The sequence below is a fragment of the Schistocerca serialis genome, chromosome 7 (genome assembly GCF_023864345.2).
Source record: "Schistocerca serialis cubense isolate TAMUIC-IGC-003099 chromosome 7, iqSchSeri2.2, whole genome shotgun sequence".
NCBI lineage: Eukaryota > Metazoa > Arthropoda > Insecta > Orthoptera > Acrididae > Schistocerca > Schistocerca serialis.
In genome coordinates this window covers 163,405,022-163,417,297 of record NC_064644.1, presented here as the reverse complement: position 1 = coordinate 163,417,297, position 12,276 = coordinate 163,405,022, and positions in this window count along the sequence as shown.

The following is a 12,276-nucleotide window of genomic DNA, read 5'->3' as shown; positions in this document are numbered from 1 at the left end:
GCGATCTCCTTTACAGGTGAACCACTCTTTCCTAAAATTGTCCCAATAAACCGAAGTCGACCATTCGCCTTTCCTACCATAGTTCTCATATGCTCGTTCATCTCATATGGCACTGCAACTTTATGCCCAGATATTTAAACTACTTGACTATGTGAAGCAGGACAGTAGTGATACTGTATCATAATAGGTTTGATTTTCCTACTCATCCGAATTACCTTACATTTTTCCACATTTAGGGCTATCTGCCATTAATTATCAATAATCGGACCTGCTATAGAGTGAAAGCAACACTAAGAACATTTTTCACACAGCTGTACTGCAAAATACTTACGTGAAAAATCTAAATTTAACAGAGTTTCCACGTGGAATTCATAGAGGCAACTGCTGTCGTACACTGTTACCTTAGTGTCATTGACGTAAGTGCTCAGAGGGCAATCATAAAAGTTTAAATGATCCCCATAAATAATTATCACCCAGAAAGAAACATAATATTTTGTTTGTCTACTTTTACGTGCATCTAGTTCCGGTACGGACTGAAAACCACACTAACAGACCACATAGTACATCGTTAAAAGAGACAAAGGAAATAGCACATCTCATTGAGAAAGTGAACTATCGTACTGCAGTTAGTTTTTGCATTTGATGGGGAACAACGCTACAACAACACATGTTAGTGTGGTAGAAGCTGAAAGTTAAAAAAAAAAAATAATAATAATGGCGACGGTGGATTATTATTATAATGTTGGTCTACCTACCCACCTTGCAGAAATGCCGGGTTCTATCAGTACTACGATAAATCTTTTCACATTCCCAGCATCACTGACTTCTATTTGCTTGCCTAGCGTCTTCTAAAGTTGACTAGTAGATCTCGTCCCGATTTGCTTCTCCTCAGTATAGGCGCAGGATTCGACATTCAAATAACTAACTGTGCTAAACTGAAGTGACAGTATGGAGGAAAATCCAGTGCTACGATATGAAGTTATCAAAACATAGGATGCCACATCATTTTTTAATCATGAACGTTTAGCGGTAATGAAGAAACGCAAGTAATAGCCTGATTATGTTTATTTATTAAATTAAATCCTGCGGAAGCTGTTTGCAGAGCACCGGAACAGAACACAGTCCAATGCTTCACAGTATTACAAGATGCTTAAAACTACACACAACCGTTCACCAAGCACTGTTCAGCACAACAAACTTATTTCGGTAACTCCTTACACTATACAGTCTAAAGTTCGTGTTGCATTCTTTCGTACCTGAAATAAAATTTCTAGTGAGTTGTTACACAAACGTTTCCCGAAGCACTGTTAACTGCGACGAATAATTATCGACATCGTATTCCACTAGATAGTCCCGACGCATGTTGCCTCGCTCATTCCCGGCAGAAGACTGCTAGTGAGCTTTAGTAACAGTTTTGCGCCTGCTTATTTAGTGCGCGCTTCTGATTGGTCCACCGTCTTCCATCAGTAACGGTTAAGTTAAAGTGTTCTTCTCATTTATATTTTTACTTTAGCTAATGACTTGATGAAATTATTATTGATGTCCCATCAGTGCACTAATGTTGAGGGTAAGGATGGAGGAGCATAGCAGTGTTTAAATAATAAATATTAACTAATAACACTGTACTACTTTGCTCCACGCTTAGTATGTCATTGTCGGATGTCTATGCTGTACGACCATATGATACAGTCTCCGCTAGCAAATGATTTCCCACGCTTTGAAACCATCTGCCGCACAATTCAGTGCATTGCACTCTCTCAGAACTTTGTTGTTACTAAATGTTCTTATACGACTGATGAAGACAAGTAGAAGTAAAATAAAAATGTAATGTTGACGAAAAATGTGGCAGAAACACCGCAGTGTGCAGCAACAATGTACCACAACATGATACGGTGTTTGGTGGCACATGGACTTCCGGTGTTTTCGAATATATACCATACTTCATTATACCATGTCCACATTTATGCAGCAGAAGTTTTTAGTTTGGCATTAGTTTCTCTGCCACTTTTGTTGCGTTAATTCTTTTTTTTTTCCCTTGCTCAGTTCGAAGTAGGTCTTACGGATATCTGGAGACTAATTTATCACGCCAGTCCCAACAATACACTAGCGCAGTGGCAAGTGTGGCACTGGAAGGTTGAAGCAGAAAGTGATGCGGGAGTCCACCACGCGTCAGCGGATGAGCTGAAACACCCGGAAGGCCGGCAGACGGTGCCTCCGATGAAGGCACGTGGCCGGCGCCAGGGCGTGTGGCCGCATACCAAGCGGGGGCTCTGACGTCACGAACAGGCGCGGCGGTACGGCGAGTGGTTGGACACAATCGTGAGGGAACATCAACGCCGAGAGTCCCTTTGTTGACTGCCTTCTCCAACGAAGCTGCCTCACATCTGGTCATGTAATCTGAGGTACGCGTCAATAAAGAAAACATTTTTTTCTGTTAATTTGGCGCCTGTTTTGACTACTGCGTTCAACAGTCGTTCACAACTCACGGGATTATAGGAATTGTGATACTAATCTAATGTGTCACAACGTTTGCTTTTTTTTTTTTTTTTCTCGTAGAAAGTTGAGCTACAGCGGTAGGTGGTCCACCGCACCAATTTGGAACTGGTTTACCTAATTCAGTCTTTGCGTTCATTCGATGCCTTTGAAGGTTCATGTATATTGAGTAATTTACTTACCTTCTTTGCATACCTGTTATATTTGTGGAGGCGAAGGCTAAAGAACTACTTTTATCCTTCTTGGAGCGATCATATCGCTGGAAAGAGGTGTGCTGGCGTTATGCAAGTGTTGATACAAGAGCAACGAAAACACTTCGTATAAGAATCAGCAAGCGACCGTGTTGTTGGTACCAACTGGCTTCCCCGAAACTGGTACCATACACTGCCTGAGAAAAAAAGAGAAGCGCTAAGTAGAAATGGTCGGATCTTAATGTAACTTTCTTAAAGTACGCCACATCGGTGAATATGTAAATGATTAGAGTTGTTATTCCCTGTGAAACACAGAACGACCACTGGAGTGCGTTAATGTTGTTCGTGATGGAAACCTGGTAGTCAAGGAAGGTAGGATTCGGTTACGATTGTGGATGGGGCCGTAATCGGTTACTGTTGGTACTCTTTTGCAATTACACACATTTATTTTAAAAGGTAACACCAGACTCAACAATAAATAAAGATATCACACGTTATTAATGAAGGAATAAACAACTGTGTAATTAATAGTGCTTTCAGTGCGTTAAACTTTACCAAATGAGCATAAAATACAGACGCAGCAAATAATGTTTTAAAAGCAAGCCAATGTGATCCCAATTAGAATTTTAAGGCAAGTAGCCACAGTCACATCCGAAGGCCTTTAACGCCAAGAACGGCAATTATAAAAAAATTTAACAAACATACTGTAAAAGAGCAATGCAATAGCACGGTTAATTTAAAAAGACAGGCAACTGATCACCATACGGGTGAGACAAAATGATGCTATACTTGGTAGCACAACCATTTAAACTTGCACTAACGCCAAGAATGGCAATTACATAAAAAAATTTAGAAACGTACAATGAAACAGCAAACACAATAATAAAACACAAGGGCCAGTCACAGACGGTGCACCAGGAATCGACCTCTTAGTAGGACCGGCAAAAAACACTCTCGCGAGCGATAAGATAGGCAGCCAATATTTGCATTCACTTCACAATACGGTAACTCAGACTAGTGGCAGTCTAACGAATGACTAATGATAATCTTGTTGAATCTACCTGAGGTCCAATAAACCAAATGCCTAGTGGTAAAAATGCACCAAAGCAGGAACCGTCAGTCTTGAATCCGCCCGCAGAAAAAAGTTCTTAGAGCGCCCAGAGCGAGAAGGGAATTATTACCACCAAAGTAGAAGAATCGCCAATCAACCTACGATTAAGAAAAGTGTCAAAACTACACGACTCACCAGACAGCAGCGGCAAGGCGAGGCAACGTATACTGCCACTACATACACTAAGCCCCAGGGCAGGTAACTTGGGCATTAGTGGCCACGAGGCAGGAAAAATACCGCTGGTTGAACTTAACAAATATTAACAAAGTGAACGCAGTAATTAGTAATTAAAAGTCCACGAAAGCTAATCAGATCCGCCTTCCCCAAGCATTCCACTCTCTGCCCTTCACCTTAGCAACAATACGAGCAGCAACACGAACCCAAGTCATTAGAAAATCGCAATATCTCACAATGGTGGAGGTTTCTCTACTTGAATCCAAATGCACGATCCAGTTTACGACAAGGTCGTGCACCCTCGTGACCACAGGCCTTCGATAAGGCAGTCCATGAGCGCCACCAGCCCTTCCCGGCGTGTTCTCACACTACGCCGACCTGGCTCCCCCTGAGTCCCCAACCGAAATGACACTGACATGACCCAGACGAACAACGACGTCTCCCCCAAGATAGGGCCACAGTTACTATATATCGATAACCGCCACTGCTGCTACTAGCGGACAGGCAATGCTTGCGAAACCAAGTGGCGCCAGTTAACACGAGAAGAAGACGAACAACCGCAACCATGTCAACTAAACGATACGGTCTTGCCTCCAACAGAGGACAGAAACCTACAAACAGCACCAACGCGAGTCGCAGCATGGCATAGTGTTGTTATCAGACCTAGCAGAGTAGGATATAAGAGCCATGAAAAGCGTCAGATATTGAGTGATCACTGTGAAGGACGTGCATATGCTTTGTGTTTATATGAGACTGCGTTATCAGACACTGACAGCGCTTGAAACGGGGCCTGATTGTGGGTATCCATTTGGCTGGTCGGTCGATTCGTGACATATCCAGATTTTTAGGGCTTCGGACGTGACAGTGACCTGATGTTGGACTGCATGGAACGTGAGGCCAGGCATTCTCGTCGCCAAGGTTCCAGTCAATCACGTCTGACCACCACAAGGTAGGACCACTGTGTTTTCCACCAAGCATTTCTTAACACCTTTAAGGTGCCTGCATTCCAGGAACAAGTAATGGACTCCGTGCGACATTTTGTGTCATCCTACACCATTTTTCGGATAGTAGCAGCAGCTGGACTACAGAGGTACTGTCCCATGCGTAGGCTGCGTTAACATTACAAAAACAACGGCTGGTTTTTGAGTGGTGCCATTACCGGTAAGCATGAACTGCTGATGAGTGGTGTCGCATTCTGCTCAGCGACGAATCGCGGTTCTGCACTACCTGGACGACAATGAAAAGTGGCAAGTTGTTAAGCTTGTCTATTTTCATTCGTATTTCATAAATGATTCGCGCTCGCGCTGTCTTGAGGAAAGTCGCCTCAGCTAGCATTATACGATCACGCAGCCTATAGTGTAGTTTACTGCACCTATCCTCTTCGAAGGGCCGAGCTGAATGCATGTGTTCTGGACGGTGTAACTCTTCCTGCCAGAAGGTGGGCATCTGGGCTGTGATACGAATCTGTTTGATGGACGAGAGAATGCCCACCGCTGAAAGTGATGTGACATCATAAATACGTAATACGTTGTGTAAACTTGTTTAGCAGAAGTACGGATAAAAAGATTTTTTTGAAAGAATAACCACCATCTGACTGTATTTTACTGTATTTATATTCTATTACTACGTAGATTTCGGCTTTTATGCCATTACCGAGTACTATGTTCAAATCAAGAACATGAAAATAGTAAGGCACATTGTAAAAGATGATTTTTTTAAAATATTAGATGCAAATTGATATAAAATTACGAGATATTCACTTCCTTTTTGGAAGCTTAAGTTTCAAACATTCTTCTCTAGCACAACTTAAAAAAGCTCCTGCTGTCTTCTTGTCTGAACTGATTGTCCACGCCTCATTTCTGTACGAGACTACACTCCAAATACCTTCAGTAAAGAAGTTGCTAAATCTTAAATTTATATTAAATGTCAACAAATTTCTCTTTTTCAGAAAAACTTTTCTTGCTGTCGTCAGGCTGCTCTAGCTATCATCAGTTATTTCGCTGAAACTTCCTGGCAGATTAAAACTGTGTGCCGGACCGAGACTCGAACTCGGGACCTTTGCCTTTCGCGGGCAAGTACTCTACCAAATGAGCTACCCAAGCACGACGCACGCCCTTCCTCACGGCTTTACTTCTGCCAGGAAGTTTCATATCAGCGCACACTCCGCTGCAGAGTGAAAATCTCATGTCTCCGCAATATCCTTTCTTTCAGAATTGCTAGTTCTGCAAGGTTCGCAGGAGAGCTTCTGTTAAGTTTGGAAGGTAGGAGACGAGTTACTGGCAGAAGTAAAGCCGTGAGGACGGAGCGTGAGTCGTGCTTGGGTAGCTCATTTGGTAGAGCACTTTCGTGCGAAAGGCAAAGGTCCCGACTTCGAGTCTCGGTCCGGCACAGTTTTAATCTGCCAGGAAGTTTCATATCAGTGCACACTCCGCTGCAGAGTGAAATCTCATTCTGGAGTTATTTTGCTGCTCAGTTCTCAAAACTCATCTACTAATTTCAGTGTATCATGACTTTTTCTATTTTTTATCCTCGTAGGGCTGGATGGATTGTCTGATATCTAAACCATTGTACAACACGTGCGATGCCGGCTTTACATTTGACTTTGGTCTGTAATATATCATTCTTTCATCGATGAGGTGAAAAATTACGTGACTTACACATACTTTTAGGCCTCTACTTACAGTGTGGCTTCATTCTGGTGTACTGTCTTAAATAGTTTTGCGTAGGCTTTGCTACTGCCTCAAAGCATTCTTTTTCGTCTCGTTGTCTTCAAAGTTCTCAGCACCCAACCTTTCGTATGCTAGTCGATTTCTACAAGAATATTGGAAAATGTTTTGTGCTCACGTGTTGTGGTACTTCTGGAGACCGAAAATCTCCTAACCCAGCTAGCTACGTTCGTCCACGAGACGCAGAAGGCAGTAGATGCAGGTAACCCTTGACTTCTGAAAAGCATTCGATACAGTTGTGCGCAGCCGCCTAATGAATAAAATACGAGCGTATTGAATATCAGACGAATTGTTTGACGAGATTGAAGGTTTTCTAGAAAACAGGACATCGCATGTCATTTTGAACGGAGCGAAATCTTCAGATGTAAAAAAAAATTCGGGAGTGCCCCAGGGGACTGTTGTAGGACCATTATTTTTTTCAATACATAAAAATGACCAAGTAGATAACTTCAGAAGTTCCTGAGGCTTTTTGTGGATGATGCTGTTGTATACAGAGAAGTCGCGCTACTAAAAAATTGTAACGAAATGCAGGAAAACCGGGAGGGATCAATGCTTGATGCAGGAAGTGTCAATTAAACCACAGAGTAAACACGTATAACGCATTGCAATACATAGACAGAAAGAGCCTTTATAGCATGGATACAAAATTACAGAACAATCACTGCGAACAGTTGGTTCCGTACAATATCTAGAAGTATGAGTACGGAACGGTCTCAAGTGGAACGACCACATAAAATCAATCGCCAATACGACAGATGTCAGATTGAGATTTATTGTAAGGATCCTCAAGAAATTCAGTCCATCAACAAAGGAAGTAGATTATAAAACACTCGTTCCATCAACGCTTGAATATTGCTCGTCAGTATGGAATCCCCACCACACAGGACTGATAGATGAAATAGAGAACATCCAAAGAATAGCAGCACGATTCGTTACAGGTTCATTTTGTAATCACAATAGCTAACTACAGTGACAGACGCTGCGGTTGATGGACCCGCTACCGAGCGCCTTCCCAGGTGGCAGATAGGGGAATGTCTCCTAGACATAGGTGGTACCGAGGAAATGAAATACTCGGGGCGGACGAAAACTATCAGTAGTATCGGTTCCCACAATGAGCGGCTACAAAAGGCGTCTGTATCACATGTTAGTGGCGACCTTAAGTAACCTACTGATCTGAAAAATCAGGTTATACACGTCAACATGCCGCAAATCCAACCTCTAAACGTCATGATGGAACACGAGGAAAATCTTACTACTCCGTCAATATACTGGAACAGTCGCGAACATCGGATTCCGGGAGCTCACGCACTTCATGAGAACAATCAGAGCTTCTCAAATTCCCTCAAGACAAAACAGAAACACTACATTGCAACACTCAACACATTACTCAAGACGGGCAACATGAAATAGCTCATAGATACTTTAGGCAGGTTCAAGATTAAAATTTGTACACTACAAGAAACAAGATCAACAGATGACCATTTCAACACGGGGAACTACAGAATATACACACATAAAAAAAAGTTTTGCATCACCTTGGGTCGGAGAGTTCCGGAACCTGTACAGAAAGCTGGAATAGAGATCAACATAAACATCATTTCACCCTTTTTATTGCTCATGAAAACCACACATTGCTTGTTGTACCACCATACAGCGAGACCTTCGGAGGTTGTGGTCGAGATTGCTGCACACACCGGTACCTCTAATACCCAGTAGTAGCATGTCCTCTTGCATTGAGGCATGACTGTATTCGTCGTGGCATACTATCCGCGAGTTCATCAAGCACTGTTGGTCTAGATTGTCCCAATCCTCAACGGCGATTCCGCGTAGGTCCCTCAGAGTGGTTGGTGGGTCCCGTCGTCCATAAACAGCCCATTTCAATCTATCACAGGCATGTTCGATAGGGTTCATGTCTAGAGAGCATGCTGGCCACTCTAGACGAGCGATTTCGTCATCCTGAAGAAAGTCATTCGCAAGATGTGCACGATGGGGGCGCGAATTGTCGTCTCGTGTTCATACACGAATGCTTCGCCAATACACTGTCGATATGGTTGCACTATCGGTCGGAGGATGGCATTAACGTGTCGTACAGCCGCTACGGCGCCTTCCATGACCACCAGTGGCATACGTCGGCCCTACATAACGCCGCCCTAAAACAGCAAGGGACCTCCACCTTCAAATGGTTCAAATGGCTCTGAGCACTATGGCACTCAACTGCTGTGGTCATAAGTCCCTAGAACTCAGAACTAATTAAACCTAACTAACCTGAGGACATCACACACATCCATGCCCGAGGCAGGATTCGAACCTGCGACCGTAGCAGCCCCGCGGTTCCGGACTGCGCGCCTAGAACCACTAGACCACCGCGGCCGGCAACCTCCACCTTGCTGCACTCACTGGACAGTGTGTCTAATGCGTTAAACCTGACCAGGTTCCCTCCAAATATGTCTCCGACGATTGTCTGGTTGAAGGCATATGCGACACCTATCGGTGAAGAAAACGTGATGCCAATCCTAAGCGGTCCATTCGGCATGTTGTTTGGCCCATCTGTACGGCGCTGTATGGGTTCGTGATTGCAAAGATGGACATCGCAATGGACGTCGGGAGTGACGTTGCGCATCATGCAGCCTATTGCGCACCGTTTGAGTCGTAACACGATCCTGTCACTGCAGGAAATGCATTATTCAACATGGTGGCGTTGCTGACAAGTTTTCTCCGAGCCAAAATCCGTAGGTAGCGGTCATCCACTTCCTGCACTTGGGAGGCCTGAGCGAGGTATGTCATCTATAGTCCCTGTCTCTCTGCATCTTCTCCATGTTTGGCAACAGCGTTTTGGTTCACTCCGGGAGACCTGGACAGTTCCCTTGTTGAAAGCCCTTCCCGGCACAAAGTGACAACGCTGACGCGATCGAACAGCGGTATTGGCCGTCTAGGCACTGTTGAACTACAGACAACACGAGCCGTGTACCTCCTTCCTGGTTGAATAACTGGAACTGATTGGCTGTTAGAACCCCTTTCGTCTAATAGACGCTGCTCATGCACGGTTGTTTACATCCTTGGGTGGGTTTAGTGACATCTATGAACAATAAAAGGGACTGTGTCTGTGATACAATGTCCATAGTCAACGTCTATCTTCCGGAGTTCTGGGAACAGGGTTGATGGAAAATTTTTTTGATGTTTTAAGAGAGGACAAGTTACTCTCACACCTATTTTTCATAAATGGAAAATTATTAAAGGTTTTGTTACAAACTTACGCAACTTCAGCAAGCCTCTAAGAAGTTAATGACCTGAGCAGATGTTGATGGAGCCTGGTAGGGCACTAAAAGCATGAGGTATTTTTATGGTTCTTAACTTGTAGAAACATGTTGGGCGTTGAAAGCAATTGGCAGGGAGCCCATCCCTCAGTATATCTTGCCAGACAGGCCCACAGCCATACAGAACAGGCAGGGCAGCCCCTTGTCACGACAGGTCTCGAGCAGAACAATGCTGAGTTACCTGCTGCGGCACCAGCGTAAGGCTGGGATGGGGGCAATGGACTGAAGGACTGCATCCACACAGTGGAGGTGTAAACCGTGCATTGTGTGCACAGCCATGCATGGTAAAATTTCACCTGTTTTAATGTTCGCCGATAGTGCAAGTAGGCCAGTGAACCACTTCCCCATCCGCTCTGGTTGTATAAGAAAAATCCGCTGAGACACATTTGGAGACAGAATCTTTATTACATCTCATAGCTTGGACTAACAAGATCCAAGGCACAAGCGATTTAGTGATTTAGATAAAGTTCTTTAAGATTGTGTCTGTTTGCTTGTTGCCACAGGAAGCGACATGACTTTGGAGAAAATCGTCTTCCCCCTCCACGAAAACTTAAAAAAAAAGAGTAATTGAGGTTTACTTATTTATTAATTTTTTTTACAGAGACGCAGTTTTCTTAACTTTTGCCCTGTTTCGACATGAGTTTGTGCTGTCGTGTGGGAGGTGAGATTTAGCGCCTCTAGAGTCCTGTGATTGGCTCAAGACGGCGTGAAGGCAGTGTCGTTCGTGCACTTTGCGGGAAAACAGATTTTTTTTGTGAAGAGGTGCGAGGCACTCGGGTGCGGGACTTCAGTCTGGGAAGCGCTTCTGGTCGATGCTCTGGCATGTGTGGTTGCGAATTGTTTGGACTGGGGGGTCTGTGGTGACTTCTTTACTGTACCGACAGTGTGACTTGAATCGTTTTGAACTATTCTTTTGCTACAGTCACACTTATTCGTTTTTCGTTTACCAGTCTTGACGCTTGGTATCCTTGTGTGCTCTGTCGTATAAGTGAGCTAAATTGGTCCTTGGTACGACCAGCGAATGAGTGTGTCACACACTGAAATCTAACGTGATTTCAGAGCTTCGGTAGAGAGTAAATTTCGATCCATCTGCCTGATCAGTAGACCGTGAGATTTTTGCAATTCTTTTGTGGCACGATCGATTCACAGGTGCTGCCTCACGTCTCACCCCACCGCACACATCTCGCCAGCTTTAAGACACATTGCTGTACGAAGCAAACAGGTTAACATACTGCTGTTCCGGCACTGTCAGGGCATACAGATCTCAGTCTCCACTTGCTCTTAGCTGCACCTATGTGTGAAACTACAGTAGATGTGATCAATGAAAATCTGCTCAGCGTCAAATTAATTCAGATTGCGTTATCCACATTATTAGGGCCAGAGTACTTAACTCACTTCTGCCACCCAGGATCCTTGTCCATTGTAATTTTAAACCACCTGTTAGTTGTTTATGGTACTCAATCAATAACCTGAATGAGATTTTCATCTGCAGCGGAGTGTACGCTAATATGATTGGAAAGTAGGAGACGAGGTAGTGGTGGCAGTAAAGCTGTGAGGACGGCCACACCATGACACAAACCTAAACGGGAGACACCTGATAGATTTAACCACATCGAAGGTCTCAAATGGAAGAGAGAATTATAGATTGACCACGTCATAATACAAGAGAATCACAGAGGGAAATCCAGAACATCTTTGGCTCGGATCACCACCTACTACAGATAAAGACACGTCTAATCCCTTAGAGGAAAAAACAGAACACTAAGAACATTGTACCAGACCCAGAATATCTAATGCTCAACTAAGAAGAGAAAACACTGGAGAAAATTAAGATAGGAACAACGAAAAACTGGGAACAGCTACCAGTAAAGCTTCAAGAAGCCAAGAAATTAGCAGTAGCACCGAGAACCAGGAAACACCGCTGGTGGATCCACACATGTGACCTAGCAATCGAAAGACCAAACAACACATGGAAGAAGTTCAATAGCAACAAGATACCAGAAAACTGGCAAGAATTTCTCAAAACACAGAAAGAGACTAGTAAAATTACACGTAAAAGGAAACGAAACTACGACAAACAGAACTAGATGAGACAGAAGCATACTTCACAAGGAACAACACGAGGAATTTCTACAGGACGTTCAGAGAAAACATGATGAAATACCAAGCACCGAACCCCTGCCTCAGGAGACCGGACGGCACACTGGAGATCAATACTAAGATCAACTGTAACCAACTAACGTAGTACTTCGAGAATCTTCTAAACG